General features: G+C 42.9%; 1 pseudogene; it reads left to right on the top strand.

Annotated features, from left to right (window-relative positions):
- Nucleotides 1-18,017, top strand: part of LOC142874247 (small ribosomal subunit protein uS2-like) — a 33,432-nt pseudogene extending 15,415 nt beyond the window's left edge.
- Nucleotides 18,018-19,471: the final 1,454 nt, after the last annotated feature.

Raw genomic sequence — 19,471 nt, 5'->3', positions numbered from 1 at the left:
TCTCAAACAAGAGGCAGTACAATTAATCAAAGTATGCACCTAAATTATCCACACAGTGTTGCCATCTTAAGATGGCAAACAGTAGCTGTTTATGCCAGTAGGGAAGAAGCCTGGTGAGTGATTGGTGATGAAATTGTGAAAGGCATTTTCCACAGCTTGTTGAGAATGGAATATTTTTTCTTGCAAGAAGTGGTCCAAAGCTTGGAAGAAGTGGTAGTCAGTTGGTGCAAGGTCTGGTGAATACGGTGGATGACAGAGAGTTTCCAAGTCCAGCCTCTGTAGTTTGAGCAGCATTGTTTTTGTGACACATAGTTGAGTGTTGTCTTACAAGAGGATTGGCCTGTCTCTGTTGACCAATCTCAGCTGCTTAATTGCAAGCATCCTCATCATTTCATCCAATTGGTTGCTGTAATGGATTCACAAGGTTTCATGAAGCTATAATAGATATTGCCTGTGCCAGACCACCAAACAGACACCGTTAGCTTTCTTTGGTGAATATTCTGTTTTGGATTATGTTTTGGCACCTCACCTGTTCCAACCATTGTGCTGAACACTTGCGACTGTCAAAGGTAATCTATTTTTTTATCACGTGTAACAATACGGTGTAGAAATGGTTCACCTTTATGTTGTGACAGCAAAGAAAGGCAAGCTTCAAGATGACTTCTCTTCTGATGCTTGTTTAATTCAGGCAGTACCCATCTTTCCAGCTTCTGTACTTTGCCAATGTGTTTCAAACGGTCCAATACTGTTGGAATATTAATAGCAACATCAAACCTTGCCACTAATTCACCCATAGGTTGAGATGGATTGGCTTCCACTACAGCTTTCAGGTCATCATTATCCACCTCGGTCTCAAGTCACCCATGTGGCTCATTTGCAAGATTAAAATCACTAGAACAGAACTTCTCAAGCCATTGACATACTGTATATTCATTAGCCACATCCTTCCCAAACACTTCGTTGACATTTTGAGCTGTCTGTGCTGCACTGTTTCTAGGATGGAACTCATATTCTAAAATAATACAAATTTTGGACTTATCCATGGTTTCACAAAAATTGCTCTAAAAACATTTGAAAGATAATCACACGGCAAACTGTGCATTTCAAAAAATGAGGATGTACCTTCACAATAAAAATAAAACAAGATGTATCAAAGTGAAATATCAGAGATAGGAACTGTCGAACTTAGTTCTTAAGGTAATTGGACATTTTTTTTAAAGCCAGTCAAATTTAGCAGTAATCGGACATTTTATACTTAATAACCTGATAACACTTTCCCTCCTACCTCATGCCTCCCTGTTCCACAGCTGGGGCTAACTCCATCTGGAGCAGGTAAATTGTTCTCACAGCAATGTACTACATTTGCTTTCGATTGGGATTTGCTTTCCCTGCCATTTATGCCTCTGCCAGCATTACAGCCTGGAAAGGTTTGACCCAGTCATGGGATGTCAGACGACATTGCATCTATCAGGGAATTCACTTTGCATCTATCAAGGAATTCAGCAAAAGTGGCAATGGCCTAAAGTCCATAGAATTCATTCTTTGCCTAATGGGCTCCACCCCTTATCCAGGAGCAGCTGGTCTAATAACTTGGTAGAATGGCCTTGTGGAGGCTTACAGTGCCCACTGGGAGACACCTGCTTGCTCCCCTCTGGCAGGGATCCATGCTCTGAGTCAGTCCCCCATACATGATGCAGTTACCTTGTGTTTCTCTTTCCAAGGCATAGCAGTGAGACAGGCACTATGAAGTGTCTCCCAGTGGCCTTTCTTACCTAAAGTAGTAGAATTTAGAGCTGGGTGCATGGCCACCAGAATCAAGACAGCATTTTCCAGTCTCCTTTGCAGCTAGGCATGGCCATGAGATACATATTAATCAATGGGATATAAGTAGAAGTGACATGTAGTGACCTTAAATAATCTTCCTTTGTGCTCTTCATCCCTTCTTCCATCCTACTTCTCAAGCATTAGCTTGATGCAAGAGGCTAAAGTCATGCATAGCACAGAGACAAGATAAAAGACCAGGTTCCTGATATCTTAGAGCACTATTCCAGTCTAGATCATTTCCGCAGGCTTTTGTGAAAGAAAGAAACTTCCAACTTGTTTAAGGCACTATTGTCTGGGATTTTCTGTTGTTTGATGAAGCCAAACTAAATAATAACCAAAACAATTGGTTTAGGAACCAAGGGGTGGAATTTCTCAGGGTAACACCTAATATCTACTTCCTGTCCTGAGACTAGGCTCTGCTAGTCCACAGGTTTTAGGGCCTCTTTTGGTTATCTATTCCTCTGTAACAAACCACCCCAAAACTTTGTGGCTTAAAAAAAGTATTGTTATCTCTCATGGTTCTGTGGATTGGCTGGGCTCAGCTGGGTGGTTGTTGCTTGGAGTCTCTTATGGGGTTTCAGGTAGATAGGGCTGGAGTCATCTGAAGGCTTGACTGGGCTGGACATCAAAGATGACTTCTTCAGGCCAGGCGCGGTGGCTCATGCCTATAGTCTTAGCACTCTGGGAGGCTGAGGCAGGTGGATTGCTCGAGGTCAGGAGTTTGAAACCAGCCTGAGCAAGAGTGAGACCCTGTCTCTACTAAAAATAGAAAGAAATTAATTGGCCAACTAAAAATATATATACAAAAATTAGCCGGGCATGATGGCACATCCTTGTAGTCCAGCTACTCGGGAGGCTGAGGCAGAAGGATCACTTGAGCCCAGGAGTTTGAGGTTGCTGTGAGGTAGGCTGACGCCACAGCCCTCTAGCCTGGGCAAGAGAGTGAGACGCTGTCTCAAAAAAAAAAAAAATGACTTCTTCATTTGACCTGCAGAGCCTCAGTGATCTTTGAGTGGCCTATGTCTCTGGCAGAATAGCCTGGACTTCTTACATAGCAGCTCAGGGCTCCAAGAAGGAGGAAGAGGAAGCTGCCAGTCTTATTGAAGTCCTGCCCCAGAACTGACAGAACATCACTTCCACCATCTATTGTTGGTTAAGCAGTCTCAGGTCAACCCAGATTCAAGGGCAGAGGAAACAAAATTCATCTCTTAACAGGGAAATGATAAGGAATTTGCAGCCATCTTTAATCCACCAGAAAGCCTAAGGGAGAAAAGCTTCTACCAGGGGATACAACAGTGGTTCCTCTGAATTGGAAGTTGAGATGACCATCCACCCATTTTGACTCCGCAGGCCTCAAAGCAAACAATAAGAAAAGAGGAGTTTCTCTGCAGGAAGTGCCCATGAGTCCCTACTTCTGTGACCCCTGAAGTTTTGGTTTCTGGCCTGCCTGAGACCTAACTGTTGCCCTTCCTCCATGAATTCCAGAGCTATTCAGAGTTCTTCCAATTGATTCCATACACAAAAACACATTTTTTTCTTGGCTTAGATAGCAAGGTTGAATAAGTTCTAGAGAGCTGCTTGCTGTACAACATTGCACCTATAGTCAATGATACTGCATTGTACATCTAAAAATTTGTTAAAAGGGTAGTTTTCATGTTACATGTTCTTACTACAATAAAATTTAAACAAAATTTAAAAGGTAGCAAAATTGAAGTGTGCCCCTTAACTGATGCATTCATCCCTGTCATGCAAACACACGTGGTGTTTTACTCCTGTAATTCCACCAAGAGTGCTCAAGGCTGTGAAAAAGGGTAACTGACTGAGCCCCCTGCCCAACGCCCTCCATGAAATAGAAGAATGACTTCTATCAGACTATAATGATTTTTGTAATCATAGTGAAGGCTCTGAGATGTCAAGATTTTCAGTGACGTTCCCCAGATTCTCTCATTACATGTTTGGTAAATTGCCACCAGATGCCAGATCCATTTGGTACTCAGCACTGGAGAGACAGTCGTGGAGCAAATTCAGTCCCTGACTTCAAGGAGCAACAATCCACGTTGTACTGCACTATGGCCAGTTAGACCTGGGAGGATTAGATCTTCTGGTCTCTTCCATCATCTCCTCCTATGTTAATCTGGAATAGCTGAAAATGCTTGTTTTTTTTTTTTGTTTTTTTTTTTTAAGATTAAAACTTTTATCCATCATTTTCTTTTTTTCTTCCTTTTTTTATTTCTTTTCTTTTCTTTACAGTTTCCTCATCTTTAAAACAAGAAAACACCTACCTGCTACATCACCATGAATGTTCATAATGTAGGGCCTTGTGATCACTCTCAAAAATTTGGAACATTTTCCCTGTCCCTTTCCAGCTCTCTGTTGAATTGGCTATAGTTCTGATACCTAGTGAAGTTACTGGGTTGTTACTCTTTTCTTTTTCTTAGAAATAGTGTCTTAAATGAATTACAGCTTCAAAGAGCTTTTCTACTCAGCTGCTACAGTTGAGGCATTTGGTTCTGGGCTGGCCTGGTCTCTGCCACCTTTACCCTGTCATTGTTTGAAGTGTAGGAGGAGTCTTTGGTAAACAACATTAAACTAAGACTCTCGCGAGTTAGCTCAAGGATAGAAAAGAAGAAAAAAAAGTTCCAAAGTCACCTGCTTCTCTCCCAGTGACGTTTTCCATGGAAGGAATGCCAGTTGCTAATAATAAAACTCTTTTCCCTTTATAGTTAGTTCTCTGCAGCTTTGCAGAACATTTTCACATGTAGGTCTTCTTTCCCCTTCTGAACGCCATGGCCTCTCTGGAGGTCAGAGACGACTGGGGGGAATCCCAGCTTTGCTTCCCGTTGGCCCTGGACAGCCATTTGATCCTGTGTTAAAGGAGGAGTGCAGCAATGTTCGCCCTTTGGTTTTGGTGTTAGGAATGTGATTACCCTACACATAGTAGGTGCTCATGGAATCTGCTGCGTGAGGCTGTGAAGTGTGCAGGGAAGGGATTATGAGCCCTGATTTACACGTAAAAAATAAAAACGAAGTTCATGGTAATGGGGACAGGACCTGTCTGAGGTCACAGAGGCTGGATAAGGGTCTTTTAGAATCCAAATCTATTGCCTTTACTACCATCTTAACCCACTAAATAACAGGGTTTTCTCAGATTTTAATAATAACAGCAGCACTATTGTTAAAGTTAGCTTTTGTCTGTTGAGCGTTGAACATGTGCAAGACATTACATTAAGCACTTTATATGAATGAACCCATTTAACTTTATGAGATGGGTATGATTACCCTATTTTACAGAAGGATAAGTCTGGGATTCAACAAGGTGAAGTAACTTGCCCCAAAACACATGCCAGGGCAGAATCTGCTTGGGCCTTAGAGGAAATCTCTGTTCTTCCTGACTCTAAACCCCATGCTCTCACCCTCCTTCCACCCCACGATACAACTTTGTCAATAAATAAAATATTCTTGGAATGTGCTGCTAATTGTCTAAGTTCAAAGTTATCCAAATGTCTCCATCTTATTAGGCATGCTCTGTGCGTAGTCAGCTAAGGATTCAGCTGGCTTTAGGATCATCCATGTCTCCTTATAAGGTCCTCTCTGTGCTATAAGACTGGCTGGCCTAGCAGTTTAGCTACTTTCCTAGGAATTTGGAATCAAAAGTATGGAGCTTGATCAGGATCTCCCGAATACTGTGAGGAGGCAAGTCATTTCCTTTCTGTGAGCCTCCTTTTTCTTCTCTGTACAATAAGGGTAAAATATGAAATATTTCGTGCCAGAAAGCAAAGGCACATTCAAAGCTATTGGAGACACATCAAAGCACTCAGGAGCCAGCTCAAGCTGGTCAAGTTCCACTGGTGAAATTTGAGACAATTTTAATATCAAAGTGAATAATGACCTAAACGATTGTTATACACTGAGTAAAAAAAAGGAATCCATGAGTGCATAGTGATACACTAACAACAAAGAAAAAGTATAGAAGAAATTAGAAAATCGCCATTTTGGCCGGGCGCAATGGCTCACGCCTCTAATCCTAGCACTCTGGGAGGCCAAGGTGGGTGGATCGCTCAAGGTCCAGGAGTTCCAAACCAGCCTGAGCAAGAGTGAGACCCCGTCTCTACAATAAATAGAAACAAATGAATTGGCCAACTAAAAATATATAGAAAAAATAATTAGCTGGGCATGGTGGCACTTGCCTGTAGTCCCAGCTACTTGGGAGGCTGAGGCAGAAGGATCACTTGAGCCCAAGAGTTTGAGGTTGCTGTGAGCTAAGCTGATGGCACAGCACTCTAGCCTGGGCAACAGAGTGAGACTCTGTCAAAAGAAAAGAAAAGAAAAGAAAAGAAAAGAAAAGAAAAGAAAAGAAAAACACCATTTTGCAACCACCTTTGTAATTGATTCAGGGAAGATCATCAGTGGACACTAAAACCATTCAGTGAGAAGTTGTTGGGTTCCTATAGTCTCAAAGTGTCTCCCTAGAAATTACAAAGATTAAAAGGTAACTTTATGATGAATATATCTGGTGGACATCACTTTAACCAACTGATCATATTTATTATATCCCCAATAATGGAACAAGCTGATGACATGTGCCTTCTGATGTGACACACTAGAAGACACAGCATCACTTGAATAGCATTTTTGCCAAAAAAGGTATAACCTAACTCATCGAAGTTTCATCATGAAAGACCAAAAAAAAAACAAAAACAAGTGGGGGAAATTGTTCCAGATTAGTAGAGACGAAAGAGACATGACAATTAAATACTCTCTATAATGCTGGATGAAAATTAAAAATCTATAAAGGATATAATCAGGTCAATGGGAGAAATGAAAACATGTACTGTTTTTAGATATTACTTTTGTATCTTGTATTTATTGATTGTAACAATGCCATTGTGATTATATAGAAAAATGTCCTCATTCTTGGGAGATATTTGTAAAGATTTTAAGAGTGAAGAGTCATAATATCATCAACTTTCAAATGATTCAGCAAAAAAAGTGTGTGTATATATATGTGTGTGTGTATAGAGAAATAAAGTAATTGTGGCAAAATTAGTAAATCTAGATGAAGGGTGTATGGGTGTTTACTGTATTGTTCTTTCAATTTGTCTGTTTATCTGAATTTCTTCAAAATAAATTGCTGAGGAGAAAATGAAGGCAAAATAATGCCAACCTCCAAGAAAACAATTCAATGCAATAATACAGGTAATGTATCTGGCACATAGTAGATGCTCAATGAAATATAGCGTCTGGGGGTAATAGTTACCTAAGATCAAATGAGTATGAGTAGATCTTTGCAAACTATCTTTTTTTTTTTTTTTTTTTTTTTTAAGACAGAGTCTCACTCTGTTGCCCTGGCTAGAGTGCCACAGTGTCAGCCTCGCTCACAGCAACCTCAAACTCCTGGGTTCAAGCAATCCTTCTGCCTCAGCCTCCCAAGTAGCTGGGACTACAGTCATGCGCCACCAGCTAATTTTTTCTATTTTTGGTAGAGACAGCGTCTCGCTCTTGCTCAGGCTGGTCTCGAACTCCTGAGCTCAAATGATCCGCCCACCTCTGCCTCCCAGAGTGCTAGGATTACAGGCATGAGCCACCTCGCCCGGCCCAAAATATCATTTTTTATCCATTCAAAAAACATACACTGGGCAGCACAGATGTGAGATGTGCAGAGTCTATGCTGGGAGCTGGGGCAGAGGAAGGAGGAAGACACACTCCTTTTCACAGGGAGCTCCTAAGATAGCAGAAGAAGACATATGAAGAGATCATTGCAACACAGAGTAGATGTCAGAGAAAGGAAAGTGAGACTTGCCAAAGGAGAGTGACTGATTGCATCAGAGTTAAGATCAAGAACATGGGGCCAGTTGTCCATTTCCTGGTTGCAGTGGTGCAGTAGCCAGCAGGCTGCGCCTAAAGTTCTGGGTGTGCTAACCAATCCCCAGATGGACCAGGTGATTCCAGAAGTAGTGAGTTCTGGGCTCTAGAATGTCCACACTGAAGCTGGGATGGACCCCTGTCGGGATGCTGGAGCCAGAATTCCTGAGCTGTGATGCTGGGCCGGAGTGGCAACTGCTCTGCCCGGGCTCCAGCTACAGAGTCCTTCCTTTAGTTTCCAGGTGTTAAATATAGAAAAATCCCCAAAATGTTTTTCCTGCTCTCACATACCCCTCCACACAACACTTCTGATGCCAGCGTGGGGGTGGGGGTGTTATTTCCCCACACACCAAGCAATTCTCCAGCAGACACCCGCCGGGTGTCCTCTAATTCAGTTCAATTCTGACAGTGTCTACCTGGGAATTGCACCAGATCCCACGGGTTGCAAGTGTCCTCAAACTTTTTAAACAGGGGGCCAGGTCACTGTCCCTAAGACCGTTGGAGGGCCGGTGGAGAGTGCGCACATTCCACGCATGTGCACATTCCACGCATGCGCACTGTGGACCTGGGACCTGTGAACTGCTAAGCAGGACAGGCAGCAGTGGCAAAAACACCTGGCAGGGCTGGATAAACGGCCTCAAGGGCCACATGTGGCCCGCAGGATGTAGTTCGAGGATGTCTGGGTTAAGGGCTCGGTCCTCCCAGGCTGCCCCCACCTCAGACACCCATTGCAAGTAGTAGGTGGTCACCTGTACTTCTGACCAACTAGCAGGTATATAAATTGGGGCTCCTGCTACCCACTCCTTGGGTTCAACTAATATTCCATGATGGCTCACAGAACTCAGGGAAACATTTTATTTACATTTACCAGTTTATTAATCAAAGATATAATAAGGGATGCAGATGAACAGCCAGATGACAAGATGCACATGGTGAGGTCGGGAAAGGTCCGGAGCTCAGAAGCTTCTGTGCGCATGGAGTTGGGGTGCACCGGGCCCTGAGATGTGTTCATAGTTCAGGGATTTTTATGGCGGTGTCATCCCATAGGCACGATCCGATCATTAACTCCATTTCCAGCCCCTCACCCCTCTCCGGAGAATGGGGGAGGGGGCTGAAAACTCCAAGCTTATAATCATGGCTTGGTCTGGTGACCAGCCCCCACCCAGGAGCCCACCAAGAGTCACCTCTTTAGAACAAAGATGCTTCTGTCACCCAGGAAATTCCAAGGGATTTCAGAGCTCTGTGTCAGGAACTGGGGTCAAAGACCAAACATTAGAACAAAAGATTCTGCTAGTACCCCATCACTCAGGAAATTACAAGGGTTTTAGGAGCTCTGTGCCAAGGGACTGGGGGCAGACACCAATATTTAAATTTCTTATTAACCCTGGTCGGTTCTGCTTCTCTCTGCCTGGACTGCTCCGGCCAATGCTGATTCCCCCAGTCCACCAGGTCCCTTCCTCAAAGGACTTTCCTGAATAGCCCACACGCCCTGCATCCTCTGTGACTCAGTCAAGGCTGCTGGTACACTATAGGCTTCTTTTCCTCATCGCTCTCCTTTAATTGTAAATAACTTGTTTTCGTAAAATCTGTCCTGTGTCTGATGTCCTAGTGAAACCGGAAGCTCCACGAGGGCAGAAGTTGCCCGTCTCCTGCACAGATGCCCAACAAACATCGTGGGACGAGTGCGTCGGAGAGTCCGGGAGTCAATGGAGCTCCCAGAGAAGACAATGGGGAGGGAACACACCTTACCTTTTATTGTCTAGTAGGTGCCTGTCTCTGTGCTGGGCAGTCCACACTCATCATCTTATTCATTCCTCAAAAACATTCTGAGATGTGGGTCTCATTAGACCATTTCACAAATGAGGAGATACACGCCTGTCAACGGAAAGGCAAATGCCAGCAGAGCCAGATTCAAATCCAGATGTGGCTAGTTTTAAAGCCTGAGCTCTTTTCCGTTTTCGAGGAAAAGTGATTAATTGACACTGCCATACCCTTTCACACCTGTACCCATGTCTAATGCTTTTCCATACGGATTTTGGCTGCATAGCTGGAAATCTTAAAGATCATAATGACAGCCACAACCACCATGCCTAATGAAAAATGCCTTTGGATGGCCCATGTTCACAGGATTATCTTTCCTAATCCTATAATTGGCCTAACAGTTGGTGAATGCATAAATGATTTCTGATGTGCTTTTGTGTGTAACGAGTGGTTTAACAGGGTAAATTCTCCTTTCAAGCCCATTTGTAGTGATTTTTTTTTGCCATGTAGACATTTAAAAATATTTAGTAGTTCAATTTGTTAAACTTTTCCTATATGATTTGTTTATAAATAATAGAAATAAACTATAGAACTAATTTACTCATTTTTCTTGTGGTCTTTATTATTCATCTCCATTGACTGAGTAATCTAAAGTAAAGGAGAGTTTACTGTTCATGAGTTGCCAATCACTCCCGCTGGTATTCAGACTAAAAGCAACACTGGTGGCAGGGAAGCCCATAGAAAAGGTTCTGTCTATTCCAGAAGGAAACCAGAAGCCCTGGTGAGAGTCCCAGTTCTGCCCCCTAACTCACAGGATGGCCTTGGATAGATCGCTTCTCCTCTTTGTACTGTTAGCAAAAAACCAAACTCCGTAAAAAAATGTAAAGAGGTTTATTCTGGCCGGGCACGGTGGCTCACGCCTGTAATCCTAGCACCGGAGGCCGAGGCGGGCAGATTGCTCGAGGTCAGGAGTTCGAAACCAGCCTGAGCAAGAGCGAGACCCCCCCCCTACTATAAATAGAAAGACATTAATTGGCCAACTAATATATATAGAAAAAATTAGCCAGGCATGGTGGCACATGCCTGTAGTCCCAGCTACTTAGGAGGCTGAGGCAGGAGGATTTCTTGAGCCCAGGAGTTTGAGGTTGCTGTGAGCTAGCTAGGCTGACGCCTCGGCACTCACTCCAGCCTGGGCAACAAAGCGAGACTCTGTAAATAAATAAATAAATAAATAGATAGATAGATAGATAGATAGATAGATAGGTTTATTCTGAGCCAATATGAGTGACTGTGGCCTGGGAAATATAGTCTCAAGAGGTCCCAAGAAAATGCACCTGAGGTGGCCAGGTTACAGTGTAGTTTTATACATTTTAGGAAGACAGGAATTGCAGGTAAAATCCTAAGTCAATACATGGAAGGTATACATTGGTTTGGCCTGAAAAGCCAGGACATCTCCAAGCGGGGCTTGGGGGAGTTGGGGAGGTTGGGAGGTAGGGTTACAGGTTATGAGTGGATTCAGAGATTCCTTAATTTGTAGTTGGTTGAAGGAATAAAGCTTTGTCTAAAACCCTGGAATCAGTAGAAAGGAATGTTTAAGTTGAGAAGTCTGCTAATCACAGCGCAAGCCACAACGTGCTTAAAATAAGCAAATCGATGGCCTGCAGGTGTGACTTAACCTTTGCCTTGTATGGCCTTAGGTCCTGTTTATAATTTAGTATCTTATTGCCACAAAGAGTCTGTTTTGTCAGTCTTATGATCTCTATTTTAACATTAATGCTGGTAAATTGTTGTGTCTCTACTCCACAGGGAGTGGGTATGTCAGACCTCCCTTCCCTTCATGACTGGGAACTCAGTTTTAAGGGTTTTTCTGGGGTTCCCTTTGCCAAGAGGAGTTCTGTGCAGTGAGGGGAGGGGTGTTAGGATTTTATTTTCAGTTTTCAGTACCTTCCTTTGAGTTTATAGCTCTACCACTGCAGAAGAGGAGGAGGAACAAAGTGATCTCTGGTACTAACAATTATCCTTTCAAAACAGTCCTGAAGAATTATTGTGTTAAGAAGAAATTTACATTAAAATAACACTGTGATACTTTTTTTTCACTTATCAGACTGGCAAATACTGAAAAGATTGATATGACTCATTATTAGCAAAGACGTAGGGAAACTCTCTTAAAAAAACTCCAGGCTGGCTGCTGGTGGGAGTGTAAATTGATTCTGCCTTTCAGAGGGCAATTTGGTGGTGTCTACATGAATGTAAAATGCATATATTCTTAGATCCAGCAATTCCACTTCAAGGAATTCTGAGAAGTGGAGAATGATATGAAGACATTCATTGTTCATCATAGAACAAAACCTAGAAACAACCCGACTGTCCATCAATTGCTAGTTGGATAAATAAACAATGGTGGTAACAGGGCTTGAATTCTGGCTTCCCCACTTTCTAGCTGTGACACTGGGCAAGGTATGTAACCTCTCTGTACCTGAATTTTCTCACTGGTAAATGGAATGATAATAGCTTATGCCTTACAGGCTTGTTATGAAATTTAAATGAGATAATACTCATATAAAGCTTACAACAGTGCCTGACACATGGTAAGAATATTAGCTATTATAATTATGATGTACGTTTGGGTGAACTACTATAAAAGTTTATTGGCTGTCTTTTCAACAGCACGCTGTCTAGACTCTGTGGTTTCCTAATTCTGTAGCGGACTTTCACTATCTCTGACTAGGCTATTTCACAACTAAGTGCAGTTGTGGAAAAGTAATAGTAATGCAAATTATTCTTGCCCATGGAAATGAAAATTCTGTCTCATAATATACAATTTAAGAGATGATTATAGGTATCACATTTTATTGTCTTATAGCTAATAATCAATTTTGCATTTATTACCCAATTTCCTTTTGCACTCCTGATTGCCTATATAGATATCTGCTAATCAGATTCTTCCTTGAACTGGTTTTAATATATTACTTCATTAATTACTGAGTTAAATAAAATCTTTGACAAGCCAAGTGTTCATTTTCTATTTCTATGAGAGTCGTGATTTCACCTTTTCAAATATTATAACAGTGTTTCTAATATGATCCTATGTTCATTATAAAAATGTATGTCTTTATATTTCTTTTTTTTTTTTTTTGAGACAGAGTCTCACTTTGTTGCCCAGGCTAGAGTGAGTGAGTGCCGTGGTGTCAGCCTAGCTCACAGCAACCTCAAACTCCTGGGCTCAAGAAATCCTTCTGCCTCAGCCTCCCAAGTAGCTGGGACTACAGGCATGTGCCACCATGCCCAGCTAATTTTTTCTCTATATATTAGTTGGCCAATTAATTTCTTTCTATTTATAGTAGAGACGGGGGTCTCACTCTTGCTCAGGCTGGTTTCGAACTCCTGACCTAGAGCAATACACCCGCCTCGGCATCCCAAGTGCTAGGATTATAGGCGTGAGCCACCACGCCCGGCCTGTCTTTATATTTCTTAAGGAAAGCTTGAAAGGCTGAACACAAAAGTGCTTATGAAGGATGTCTCAGGCAGGGGTTGGGGGATGATCTCTCAATAGACTTTTACTCTCATTTTTATACATTTCATATTGTGCAAACATTTTTACACTGGGCATCTGTTTCATGGCAACTAAAAAAAAATAAAAACCAGTTTTCATTTTAAGAGATAAAACAAGAGGCTTTCCTGCTGGCACCAGCCATCTGGGATGCGAGGAGAGAGCATTGAGGGGTCAGACGTGAGCGGGTCCCTCACTCTGTAAGGCCTGTTTTTGTAAAGTGACCTCTTAGGAAGCAGGACAGGCCAGCTCAATTCCCGGCAGAACTGTTTTTCCTGACATAGCATAAAATAGGCATAAAGCCATCAAAAATGCCCAAGCATCAAAGTCCTCTCAGAGTCTCTTTCAGCCTCTTTGATCTTTAGCTGGTGAAGTAACTCAGACTCAGGCTGCAAGTGGCAAATGTCAGTCCTGGAAGAGACCTGCCTGGCCAGATCCCCCTTTCTACCAGTGGGGAGACTGAGGCCTGTAAAGGGGAGGGAATACACACACGACACCCAGCAAGTTGAGGGCCACTCTAGCACTAGAACCCCGGTGTCTGGAGTCCTGGGCCAATGCTCTTTTCCCTCACCCTATTGGGCTGATTGCGAACAGCCTTGATTGCCATGCCAGGGAGACTGACCCCAGAGAAACATGGCACGTTCGAGCAGGAGAGGGCCACGGTCAGTGTGGTGCTACAGGCCGAGGCTTCACTTAGGGCCGGGAGGGGAGGAGCATACCCCTCCCGCTCCTCTCCTTCTGGGCGCTGGGCCGGAGTGGGGCTGCCCTTAAGACCTCCGCCCTACCAGGCCCTCAGTAAGTGGCTCCAGCAAAGCGGCCCACCATTGAAGTGCAGTTGAAGGGGAAACTGGCTGCTCTTTTTTTGATTTGGGGAAAACCAGTCAGGGGACTTTTGTATGCAAAGAGAAAAGGAAATCTCCCTTGAAATGGAGAAGTTGAGGACAACAAAGAGGCAAAATGGACCGGCTAAGCTTATGATGTTAATGGCTTTTCTTGAGCTGGAGCTTGGCTGGGCCCAGGGGCCTCTCCCTTGGGTCCCTGCCAGAAACGGGAGAGGGGCAGCCTCGGCTCTGAAGAGGCCAGGAAGTGGGTTCTGGTGTCCAATCTTAAGTTCCTTTTTATTACACGCAGTGTTCCCCAGTCTTGAGGCCCCAAATCTCACAATTTCTGCCATGAACTAACCACACTGTTGTTTACTTAACATTTTTCTGTAGAGCTACTCACTTGTAATAACCTATATTTTAAAAAATATTTATATTGCTATGTCAATGGAAAATCAACTTCATTTCCATAAAAGTAAATGCAAGGAAGACAAAACAATGTGATTACATTCTGGCTGGATACTGTTGCCTGCTCTGTCTTTGTCAGAAAAGGGAGATTGGCAAGACGTTAGAGAACTTTTAAAGGTATATTAGAAACAACCCGATGCTTTCCTTGATGCAATCAAAAGGAATGAAAGGATAACTGAAAATGGAATAATTATCTCATTAGGTGGTTCAGTTATGTAATGCCTTTGTGTGAAACAGCTAAAATGAGCTGTGGTTCCACCACTGACACTGGCCCAACTTTGGGAAACGCTTTGGGCAGGGTCCTGCCCTCCCATCCATTGGCTGAGTGACCTCAGGAAAGTTTTTCAACCCCTCAGAGGCTCTGAGGCCTCATCTGCAAAATGGGTATGTTACCAAAACCTCCCCCCTAGGCATCAGGGGGACCCTTAACCCACTGTGCTCTTTGAAAGGTGAGAATAATAATAATGAGGCTATTAGGAAGGCTTTGGCAAAATCTCTTAACTTGAACTTTCTGATAGGAATGTTTTGGGGAACTGTGTGAGCAGTCTGGTGTCTGGAGCTGAGAGAGAGAGACACACGAAGGTTCATGTGTAGCAAAATGCTGTTTATTTTGAGCATCTGGGTGCAGATGGGTGGAGGCCAAAGAGCGTCCACGAGAGAAAAGGGGAGAGCCTTAGGTTTTATAGAAGGCTTTCTGGGGGGAGTGAGTAAGTAGGCCAAAACAGCCCTTTGTAATTAATTCTTTTTCAAACAACCAGCTCCTAGGACGCCTGCCCCAGTCACATCCATCCTTCAGCTCTGGCATGATCCTTATTAGGAGAGCTCAGGAGGGATAAACTTCATCTATCAGGGAGGGAGGAGGAAGGAATGTTGGCTACCCACTGTCTGTTAGATTTACAAAGTAAGGGGACTCTCCAGACTCCTGCGGCTGTTGTTTTGCAAGCCTAAGTTTTGCATTAACCGCATTCTGTCCTATACATACTTTTTGGGTTCCCAGCTGGAACAAACCTGACAGTCTGGGTCTTTGCTTGGTTAGAGAAGAGCAGAGAGGCACAGAGAGCAGCAGCAGAACTGCATGGGCAAAAGGAGTCAGCCCCCACCAGGTGGATTTTTGGAAAATGGAAGCATTGGCCAGCACTCTCAGAAATAGCAAGGAAGTGAAACTGCACAGCAATATCAGACTTCGATGGTCACGCAGGAAGGATGCTTAGACAACACTGGTTGGGGGACCTCTAAATGCCAGAGAATTTGAGGATCTTAGGAGATGATTATTATAATTATTGTCCTCCATTTTACATACAAGAAAAAAGAGACTTGTGAAAGTTGCCAGTACCAACATGGAGTCACTTATGTCAAACCCTAACCATGAAGAAAGGGCCCTCGTACATGTATGCCTATGACAGAAACTATCCAAGTAATTCCAGATAAGCTGCTTGCACAGGAACATTTGCTAACTATGGCTGTCTCCACCAATAAGCTAATGCCAACGCCTGTAACAAGCCCCTGTAACAATGCCACATATACCATGTAACATGACCACATGACCACATATACTACATGACCACATATACTAGTTTATAGAATGATCACTCTGCTGGTCCATGGGGAAGGAGTTGAAAACTGATGGCCCAAGAGACTTGCAGGTCCACAGAAATGTTTTGCTCCACTCATCCATTTATTTTTTTCAAAAGTAATTAACTGAACAGTTAAGAAGTTATAAATAATTATAAATATAAAATTTATATACCATTTAAAGTATATTATTTCTAATATAATTTATACTTATAAACATTATAACTGATTTTCTAATAACAATATAATTAATTGATATGCTATAATTATATTGATATAATCTAAGATACATTTTAAACGTTGATAAATCATAAGGGCTCATACAACTTCAAATTTTTTGAAAAATCTTTTATCAAGGGTTGTGAGTTGAATTGTGTCCATCCCCAAACAGATATGGTGAAGTCCTAACCCCTGGGACCTGTGACTCTGACCCTATTTGGAAATAAGGTCTTTGCAGATGCAATTAAGATGTCAATTAAGATGTGGTCAGACAGGGGTAGGGTGAGTCATTAATTCAATGTGACTGGTGCCCTTATAAGAAAAGGAGAAGAGAAACCAACAAGGGGAGGAGATGGCTGTGTGATAAAGACAGGCGCAGAGATTGGAGTGAGGCAGCTGCAAGTCAAGGGACAGCAAGGATTGACAGCCACCACCAGGGGCTAGAGGAGGCAAGGAAGGATCCTACTCAGTCTCAGAAGCAGCATGGCCCTGCTGACACCATGGTTTTAGACCTCTAGCCTGTAGAACCGTGGAAGAATACGGTTCTGTTGTCTTAAGCCACCTAGTTTGTGGGGCTTTGTTACAGCAGCCCTAGGGAACTAATACAACAAGGAGCCCATATCCCCTCCTAGTAATAGTAAGCGTACCCCTTGGGGGCACCTCTCTAGCCAGATGGCAGCACTCATACCTCCCAAGGGGCTGATGCTGCAGCAAAGGTCCAGGGAAGAAAAGACAAGGTCTCAGCTAATGCAGTAGCTACTGGGGGGGGGGGGTGCAAAGATAAGAATCGCTGTGGATTTAAAGGTAGGTGGACCTTGAGACCTGGGGCAAGAGCTCTGTAGCAATATGACATAGGATAACTATGGAAAAATGATGTGTTCTTGGGAATGCTCTCTGATAGGTCTTTGGAAGTAGTAGGAATGCACACTTATCCCTCTCTTTGCTCTTAGAAATAGTCATTCCTTACTTTATGAAAGGGAATAAACCACTATTTATTATTATATATTGTATTTTATTGTATCATTACCATGAGCCAAGTCCTGTGCTGAGGGTTTTATCGGTTGTGCCATTCAATCCTCCTGTATGAAAAACTCCCACTTTACAGATGAGAACACTGAGGCTCAGAAAGGTTACATGACCTAGATGTTAAGAACTAACATTTACTTAATGCCTCCGAGGTGCCAGGTGCAGAGCTGAGCGTTCTAGGTATGTGCTCATTGAATCCTCGCAATATCCTGTGAGGTAGGTACCATTATCCCCATTCATTGACACCCCCACCACTGACAGGAGGAGACTGAGGCTCAAGAGGTCAAGGAACTTGCCCAAGTTACTAAAGCTGGACGATGAATGCAGGATCCGTGTTTTTGTCTGGATCCAAAGTCCTTGCTCTAAAATACTGTACAACCTTCTTAAAGGGCTTTTGTCTTTCCGTGCATTCATTCATTAACAAGTGCTCTTTAGGTTTTACACATTTTGGAAAGAAGGTAGCTGAGTGTCGCTGAGAGAACACTAGCCCAAGTGCAGAGAGATTTGTGCTTTGGTCTAGCCTGGGCCTGAATGTCCCCATCCACGAAATGTGGGGGCTCTACTGGCTGGTCTCAAAGGTCCCTTCTTATGCCAACTGTCTATAACTTTGTGATTTCCCTAGGCTTGGGAAGAAGTCACCAATTCTTAATACAACAGCTCAGAATGCTGACTCAGTTGCCAAGATCTCAGCTGATGGCGGAGCCAGCATTTTAATCCAAGTCCACCTAACTCCAAAGCTTCCCCACTTTCTTCTGGGTTGGGGAAAGAAAAGGACCAACAAAGAGACTGAGGAAATCCTACTGCCACACCAGGTCTGGGTGAGCAGCACGAATGGGACCAGTAGCCACAGGCTGGGAGTATTGGCTGCAGAGCTGGCCATGGACGGGCTACGCCCTCTGGTGGATCTCGCCTGAAACGCTCTGCCCCGCCGGGTTTTTCATTTTGATACCGGTAGCAGGGAATGGTTTTTCCCAGTAGTTTTTAGAAACCAGCGACCCCAGCTATTGTTCTAAAACAAAGACTGCTTGAAGGCATTTGTCATTTCTCCGCGAAGCCCAGCTGCCCTGTATTCATTTATTGATGAACAAATTATTTTTTGTTTCTAATTTTACATCTTGCGCATACTCACACCAGGTATAAAGCTGTGGAACCCTCCAGAACTGGTTCCTTTTCTCCATTGCTCAGGGTGGGGGAGGTCAGACATTAAACTTGTAAAATTAAAAATAAATGTATAGGCAGGAAAAAAATTTTCCTTCCTTTCACACCCTTTTCTCCTTCGCTTTCTGTCCTATCTCTGGAGAGGAAAAAGATCTTTGGCCAGACGAAGGAATGAGAGAGAAAGACATTTAATTGCAATAAATCATCAAAAGTATGTCTATCTGCACTCCATAGTTTCATTTGTCTCACAGACACTATGCTCATGGATTCTAAACAAAGTCCTAATCTGAACTGAAGCAATGCCCAGTGTCAGCCTCGAAGGCTGCTTTATGGGCTCCTCCAGCAGGGAGCTGAGTCCTCCCGGCAGGAAGAGCAGAGGGTGGGAAAGGCACAGGGCTATGGTGGAGGGGGATTTTACATACATTTATCACCTTCAGGACGATCCAAGAAACTAGGGACCATCATACCAAAGCCCAGAAAGATTAGGAAGCTTGCCCAAGTCTCAAAGCTAACAAACTGTAGAGTTAGAATTGAAGTCTTGGGAAAGCAGTAGATTAGGATTCCAAAATCTGGATTCTAGTCCCAGCTCTGAAAACACTGGCTGTATGGTTGCTGGGCAAGCCAATTAAGAATGTCATGCCCTCGTAAGTTATGTCTCTAAAGGATAATTTTTGGGAGGTGGTGGTATAAAGTGTATAGGAATATTGGTGGGTACTATTTTAATGGATACAAAGTTTCTTTCACAATGAATATAGAATGTACTTATCCTCACATTTATGTATCACCTTCTTTAGTATTGTAAATTCAATCTAATCCTTTTTCATATCTGGAAATTAATGAGTCTTATGCACTTGATTTTGGCTTCTTTGTTAATCTGCTAAATTTTGAAGTATATCAATCGCCATTTCTTTTTGGTTAAACTAGTATTTTTTAGCTGTTTGGTTTTACTTAATTGACTTATATATCACTAGAAGTTAATCAACTACATTTTAAAGTATGTTAGTTTTTTAGTTAAGTAGAACATGCATGTGGTAATAAAATTCAGAGTACAAATTGTATTAGTTCTGCTATATCTTCAATATCACCTCAGGAATTAAGATACCAGTGTTTTAATATCTGATTCTACATTGGTGGCAACTCCAAAACCACTAGACCAGGGGTCCTCAAACTTTTTAATCAGGGGGCCAGTTCACTGTCCCTCAGACCATTG

Source organism: Microcebus murinus, chromosome 12 (assembly GCF_040939455.1).
Source record: "Microcebus murinus isolate Inina chromosome 12, M.murinus_Inina_mat1.0, whole genome shotgun sequence".
In the NCBI taxonomy this organism is placed as follows: Eukaryota; Metazoa; Chordata; class Mammalia; order Primates; family Cheirogaleidae; genus Microcebus; species Microcebus murinus.
This window is presented reverse-complemented; position numbering and strand designations above follow the sequence as displayed.